Source organism: Peromyscus maniculatus, chromosome 9 (genome assembly GCF_049852395.1).
Source record: "Peromyscus maniculatus bairdii isolate BWxNUB_F1_BW_parent chromosome 9, HU_Pman_BW_mat_3.1, whole genome shotgun sequence".
Classification (NCBI taxonomy): domain Eukaryota; kingdom Metazoa; phylum Chordata; class Mammalia; order Rodentia; family Cricetidae; genus Peromyscus; species Peromyscus maniculatus.
In genome coordinates, this window is record NC_134860.1 from 26,764,048 (window position 1) to 26,771,278 (window position 7,231).

The window sequence follows — 7,231 nt, forward strand, 5'->3', positions numbered from 1 at the left end:
CTCCCTCCTCCTCTTCATCCTCCTCTCCCTCTTCCTCTCCCTTCCTCTTCCTCCTTCCTCCTTTTTCTCCTCTCCCTTTTCCTCTCCCTCCTCCTCCTCTCCTTCTTCTCCCTCCTCCTCCTCCTCCTCCCCCTCCTCCTCCCCCTCCCCATCCTCTTCTTCCCCGAGAGGCCTCTTTTCAGATGTGCTGTTTGAAGAGCCTATCATGACAAACATATCTTCTTAAATACCTCAGGAAGATAATCGTACATCGGCAGATGCTGGGATATTGAGGGTGAGGGGAGCGGCTTGTAGGTGGGAAATGTGGTCAAGTGTTCCCTTAAGAAAAACCGGTCAATGAAAGAGGGAGCATGCCATCCAGAGAGCTAGATTTTAACCATCAAGTAACAGAATCTTGAGAAAGTCTTCTGTTGTAACTTTTCATGAAAGGATCTCCCGTCTTCTAAACTGGAGAAATGTGTTTTCAGGTTTTGGCAGTGTTGAAGTGCTAGGGGGATTGTTTCCTTGCAAACTCTGAAGGAATAACACACAACTCAGGTGGGGATGGCATTTCCCTCCTGCCAGGAAGAGGTGCTCTGGCGACAGGTGAGCCTGCCTGCGCCGTTTCCCCTCACAGTCAGAGCCCCTGGAGGTTGTTTCTCTTAACTTGATTGTTACTTAACCTTCACACCCGCTCCTGTCAATCATGTGTACCTGAGAAGGTGGTATTTCACATCTGATGGTAATTGTAGGTAAACAGTTGTTCCGAATCCAGGCTGAGCTCTGGCTTTCTTGGGTTGGAAGTGGTTCCCTAGTTGAAGAGGTCTGTTAGTTTGGGTATGGAATCCAGGAAAGAATTCATTCACCTGAAAAGAGAAGAACCCTGGGGGCACCTTCCTGAGCCAGCACCTGGCTCCCTCCATGACCAACTTAGCCTGCCTCCTTCTTAGCTTTATGCATCGGAATTGGTGGGTGACAGGCTCTGTTTGCTCTCATTTTTTTTTCTCCTTAATATTAAATTGTTTGCATGACTTGGAGTTTTCGATATTAATAAATAACTTAAACAAGGTAGTCATCCACTGCATATTAATATTCTAACCTTGATTAAATCAAAGAGGCCACCCAGAAAAAAATATTTAAAAAAAAAAAATCAAATTGCGGGGGAAGGGAATCCTGTCATAGACACAAAAAAGACTCCAATTATCTTTTCCCTACAAGATGTTTGTTCTGTCCATGACTGCTCACACTTCAGCAATCTTGCCAGCAAGACTCAAAAAAAAAAAAAAAAAGCCTTCTTCCCAAGCCACAGCCGTGTACATAACAGATTGTACAGTCCTATTGCCTTAGGCGGGTTAGAGGTTCCTCTCCACAAAGAGCGACACAGAGAAGTGCCAGCATCCAGATACATTTTGGGGGGCACTCTGCATGCTCTTGCCTTGGCTGCAGAAATGGGTTTACATGGGGCCCCAATTTGCTGTTTGGCTCACAAGAAGGTAGAGGGCTGCCTGAGCCAGACCCTAGAGCAGTAAGATGTCAGGTGTGCCGGTGGTAAATGGGCTGGGGGAGGGGAGGGCAGGGGGGTGCTGCCAAAGAGGGTACCCGAGTCTTGAGAAAACGCTGGGAAATAAACAACCTCAAGGCAGCTGCGTTGCCCTTTTCCCTGCACTTCCCTCTCAAACGTCTGAGCAACCAGTTTGCTCCCAGAAACATGTTAATTGCCAACGGAGCTCATTAAGGCATGCACATGCAAAACACAGCAAGAAAGATTAAGTGGACAAAAGCGCAATAATGAACTGTCAACAATCGGGCCCATCTACAGAACCAGGATCACTCAAGAACGAGGCATTTAGAGGCAACAAAGGATTGTCTGGGACAGGAAGAAAAGACGACCTAGACTTTTGTTTAGTCAACACAATTGATTACAAATGAGAGATTAACAGGATAGCTTCAGATTTTTTTTTTTTAAAAAAAAGAGGCAGAAAAGAAAAGTCCAATTAAGTCCACCGAATGTTAACTACATTGCGTTCCATGCCTAGCCCCAAAGAAATTCTCATTAAACCATCCCTGGCGATCCCTTTTGGAAAGTAATTTGTCTCCCTGATGGAGCAGAGAAAGAGAATCGTGTAAAAGAAAGCGTTAGTTCTTGGCACAATGAGCTTAGGAGACACACTAGAAAGAGCCAAAGGGGGAGTTAATGAGCATCTGACAAGCCGCTTGGATTCCGGCCTAGAGAACAGCGATGAAAAGATGAAATTGGCCAACAACTATTCTTTATATCAAACATAAAAAGGCCAATCCGAAATGGGGCTGCTCAAGACTGGATGAAAGTACGCAGCTCAAGAAAAGGAAGTCGTGGCCAGGCCCCTTGCTGGACAGTGGACAGACAGTCTGAAGAACTCAACAGGCCAAAAGTTAGGAAATTAGGTGAAAAGGAGGCACTCCGTAGAGGACAACCTCCCCACCCTGACCTTTGCAGGTGCGGAGCTGAAACTCTAGCTGCCCATCCCCCACCCTCTGAATATTTCTTTGGGAGTGAGATTGTAACATGCCTGCATTTGAGGAGTACCTCCCAAAGTTCTTTTAATTTGATAATTAGCTCCTGAAATTTACCTCCCTCTTTAAGATCCCTCCTAGCTTCTGGGGGTACTGTCCGTTACCAAAGCATGTTAAGGTCGTCTAGTACCTTTCTCCTAGCAGCCATTCAGAATTCTCAGCTCTATTGACAGGCTTCCTAGTTCTGTGTGGGGAAGACTTTCTGCACACTTGGATTTGTGGAATAGGTCATGGAGGGGTGAAAACTATGTCTTGTCCTTGTTCATGAGGCTTAAGAAACTGTCTTATTTTAATGCTTCCTTATTTGAACAAAGTAGGTCAAGGGTGTATGCCTGTGTGAGACAGGACACACATTCACTACATAAACTTCCAGGCACTCCTTAGAGCGCAGATATTTGAAGGGTCTTTTACACAGTATCAGCAGAGCCAGAACAGAAGCCACAGGTGAGAAGGGGCTCTCAGGGTGACCCAGCAGCCAAGCACCCCAGAGCAAAGCCCGTGCTTCCCATTTCTGATTAGGATGGGTGCCACCCCAGATAGCAGAGTGCAGCGTTTGCTCTGAGTCTAGGTTTGTTACTTTCCTTCAGATAGATCCTTGGTAACAGCTATCGCATTTCTGAGGGCTTGGCTTGCACCACAGGCTTTGCTCACGCTTCGCGGAGAGAAATACATTGGTGTCTAGGAGGAAGGAAGGAAAAAGAAATACAGCAATTCAAAATAAAAACAGTCATCTAAGATTAAAGATGACTTCTGCTTCTCAAAGCACAGAGGTGTTACAGAACCTAGAGAGGTAAGTTTGGAGCACAGGAAGGGGCTCTCTGCTGCAGCCAGACCAACATTTCTGATAAACAGTGTTCTTTTTCTCTGGGATACAGATCTGACCAGTGGTCCTTGCATCCTTCCCATCTTTAATCCTTCTTAACAAGAGGTCTCATTCGGAGTTTTGTGTGTTCAAAGAGTTTTCTTTGCTGTGGCTCCTAATGGTTAGTGAATTTCCTAGGGGAAGATGTACTATTATTTTGAAGGAGAAAGTACTGTATACAGTTAGGAGCCTTGAAACTGACATCAAAGTAACTGAGTTCAAATCCTGCCTCAGCTGCACAATCTGACAATGACTTTTATCTGTTTCTGTATCTGCAAAACGGGCATGTGGAGGGCTGCCAACCCCGATGGCCTGAGCTTTTTCCCTGGAACCTACATCGTTGGAAGAGAGAACTGAATCCTGTCAGCTGTCCTCTGACCTTCTCTCATGTACCCTAGTTCATGTGAGCACACACAAAACAAATACATGCAGTACAAAACTTTAGACGGACATGTTGAGGATACCTGTCTCCTAGGCTGTGGTAAGGATGAAATGATTAAACACATAATGGGATTTTCAGAACAGCACCCGACAGGTGCACACCAGGCATTCTAGAGGTCCACTACAAGAATAGACTCAGATGGTAAAACCCCAACATTTTATAAGGAAACCACCTGGGTGCTGTTCTCACTGGGCATAGTAGCCTTTTTAGTCTCTTATTTATTTATCAACTAACTTGTTTCTGAAGATCAAATGCAGGGCCTTGGGCATGCTAGACAGGTGCCCTGCCATCCAAGTGTATCCCCACACTTCTTAACCCCATATTAAAGGGCAGCAAGCTGAGAAGCTGAACAGGTATGCAATCCCCTCTCCCCACTGTAGATCACATAACAAAACACAATGGAGATGAGAGTTACTCTCAATGGTGCCATGGTTCTAACACAAATGCACAGAAAGATCACAAAGGTTTTGCTAAACTTGCATCCACCTTATTCACTGAGATGCCCAGGAAGCCAATGCTGCTGGTGCCCAGGCATCTGCACTCACTGAGATGCCCAGGAAGCCAATGCTGCTGGTGGCCCAGGCATCTGCAATTTGTTCTGCTGCAGAAGGGTTCCCAGACTCCACTTTAAAAAACAGTGACTTAGCATCTGTGTTCTCTCTCCCACTTCACCCCATGCTGCCTACAAGGGATAAGATAGCAGCAACAGCTCTTTTTAAATTAATACATTTGGTCATTCATTCAGTAAATAAGGTTTGACTGCTTCTCAGGCTTCAAGTTTTCTACTGGGTTCTAGATGTACAAAGAAAAGGGTTCAGCCTTTGCCCTGGAGGAGTTTATAGTATCGGAGAGGAGAAAAACACATGCAACAAAAATCTCCACCCAATACGTGGTTATGAAGACAAAATTGGGCATTGAATCCAGTCTGGGTTGGTGTGTGTAGTGGGCATCTGTTATTTTTGCCTGCTGATCATCATTCTCCCGTCTGGTAACAACATCCAACATTTCCTTTGGAGAAGTCACCCCTCCCCCACTCTCAGTCCATATGGTTAAGGTGGGAGCTATTCCATCCATCCACGCTTGGCATGTGACCCAGGCTTGGCCAATCAGAGCACCGCAGCCCACAGGCAATGGCTCAGGACTGAGCAGCTGGCTGAAAGGGGGCCAATGAGAGTCCTATCCAGGACTTTTGCCACTGCAGAGACTTAATACTTGGGTTGTCTGCAGCTCGAGTGTGGGCCTGTTTGTTGCATTGTTAGGGAAGATCTTTCTGAATTAAGAGTACTAGAAAAGGAGAGCTAGGTAATGAAGGTCTGATGCGCACCTCATCAGACCCTGGTGTGACTGAACGTGTGGACTGGAGACTTCTCCAGTGTTTAATGGTGTTTCTGAGCCCTAAGAGCCCCGAGAAAATAGGGAAGACCAAGATGTCTCTTTGGGAAGAGTGGTTCCTGAGATGTTAAAGAGAAACAGATGCCGACTCTGGAGGAATGGAGATTCAAACAAACAAAACAAAAAACAAAAAACAAAAAACAAAAAACAAAAAACAAAAAACAAAACTTAGGCCAACAGAGCCAAAGCGCTGAGCCGAGAAGGCCCCAGGTTTCCTGTGACTAAGTGCTGCTGTGCATATGGAGCCCGATATCAACTCATCTGACAGTAGAGCCTGGTTTTTCTGAGCACTGTGGGACCGAGCTAGAGGCTTGCCTGCCCTAAGACTCCGGTTTCCGGTGTGCAAAAGGAGACTGGCAACACCCACCAAAATAGTGCGTGAGGCCTCAGACAGAGGACCTGGAGCAGACCGGGGTGATTGTGGTTATTATCACTGGGAGCTGAGGAGTCTCCAGAGGGAGTGACGGTTTGTAGGTTTGTATTTAAGATTCCAGGAATGTCTAAAGGTGTGGTCTTCTGGAGCTAGATATGCCTTGAGGCCAGTGGATGTACCCTACCAACTGTAGCCTAGCTACACAGCCTACCGGTTTCCAGGGGCAAGGGTGGCCCTGAGTTGCAATGCCCTGGGCTGTGGGCTTCCATAGACCGGCTGATTTCAACACTCATCAGCTCCGTGTGATAACAGCTGTAGGTGATTTTTTGAACATTCCAAAGACCTGGTTGTTTTGTCTTTACAATGTTTAATATTCAAAAGGTCATGTGATTGAAATGCCATAAAATGTGGAAAGCACCTGGCATGTGGCTGGTGAATAAATGGTAATTCTTACTCTGACTATTAATATGGCTGCTGTTCTTACCACTCAGACACTGGGAAACTTGGTCACTGAAGCAAGCAGGAGCGCAGTGTTCTTCCGCAAACAAAGGGCTACACTATGCGCGCTGAGGGTGGCTCTTCAGCCGCTGGGTTAACCACGCTGTGCCAATGCTCATGGAAGCGGACAGCACTAAAATGAAAACGTCTGCTGTTATTATTGACCAGGATCCTGCTCCGCAGCCCTGGCTGACCTCGAACTCACTACGCAGCCCTGCCTGAGTGTTAGGACTGTGAGACCTGGCTTTGCTCCTTCCTGTGAGTTACATGGCTACCCGGTCCAGTCTTGCAAGCAGTCACCCTGTAGGAATTCATTCATAAAACAAATACTTATTAAAGGCCTGATGTGTGCCAGGCATGGTGAAGAGGACTGATTTCCATCTTGTTGATTGTCATCCTAATGGTGGGACATGGGTGATAAACCAGGAAACAAGAAATGATTTCAGAGTTTGATGAACACCAAGAAGAAAAGAAAATACAGTGGCCAGATGGAATACGCCCTGGGGAAGGTTATTAGAAATAGGTGGTACCTTCTATTCTGGTGCAGTTAAAGTCCCTGGTGCACCCAAGAACTAAGACACATCAGACCAACTTCCAATTGTCCCCTCAAACTGACCCACTTACATTTAATTTTGAAAGCAGCTCTCCCTCCCCCACAGCCCAACTTGCCCATTGATTGGTCCAACTTAAATTTTTCTTGGAATTCACAAAAGGATTTTCTAAGGAATTCCAACAAAAAGCAACGAGCACCCTGGGCAGCTGGTGGTATAGGCCTTTGACCCACATACAATTTTCCTATCAAATGGAATGGTAATTGATCAAAGTGAAAAATGTTATAGAAAGAGAGATCGCTGCCATGTTTTCCAACCATGCATTCCCCAGCCAAGTCTCCAGATGGAATCACCGAAGCAGCACATCCTTGACTTAAATGTGACTGTTTAACAGTTATATTGGGTAGGCCATATTTTCCACAAGGAGGTGGTTGCTTGTCTTAGGAACTTGAGACTCTTAGCAGACTTTTGGGTGAGAGCTTTCCAGGATACCACTCTTTCTCTCACACTTCCTGCAGTCACAGAAGTCAGAGACCTAGCTGTGGTGTCAGGGGAGGGGGATGGTAGAGTTGCTGTTACAC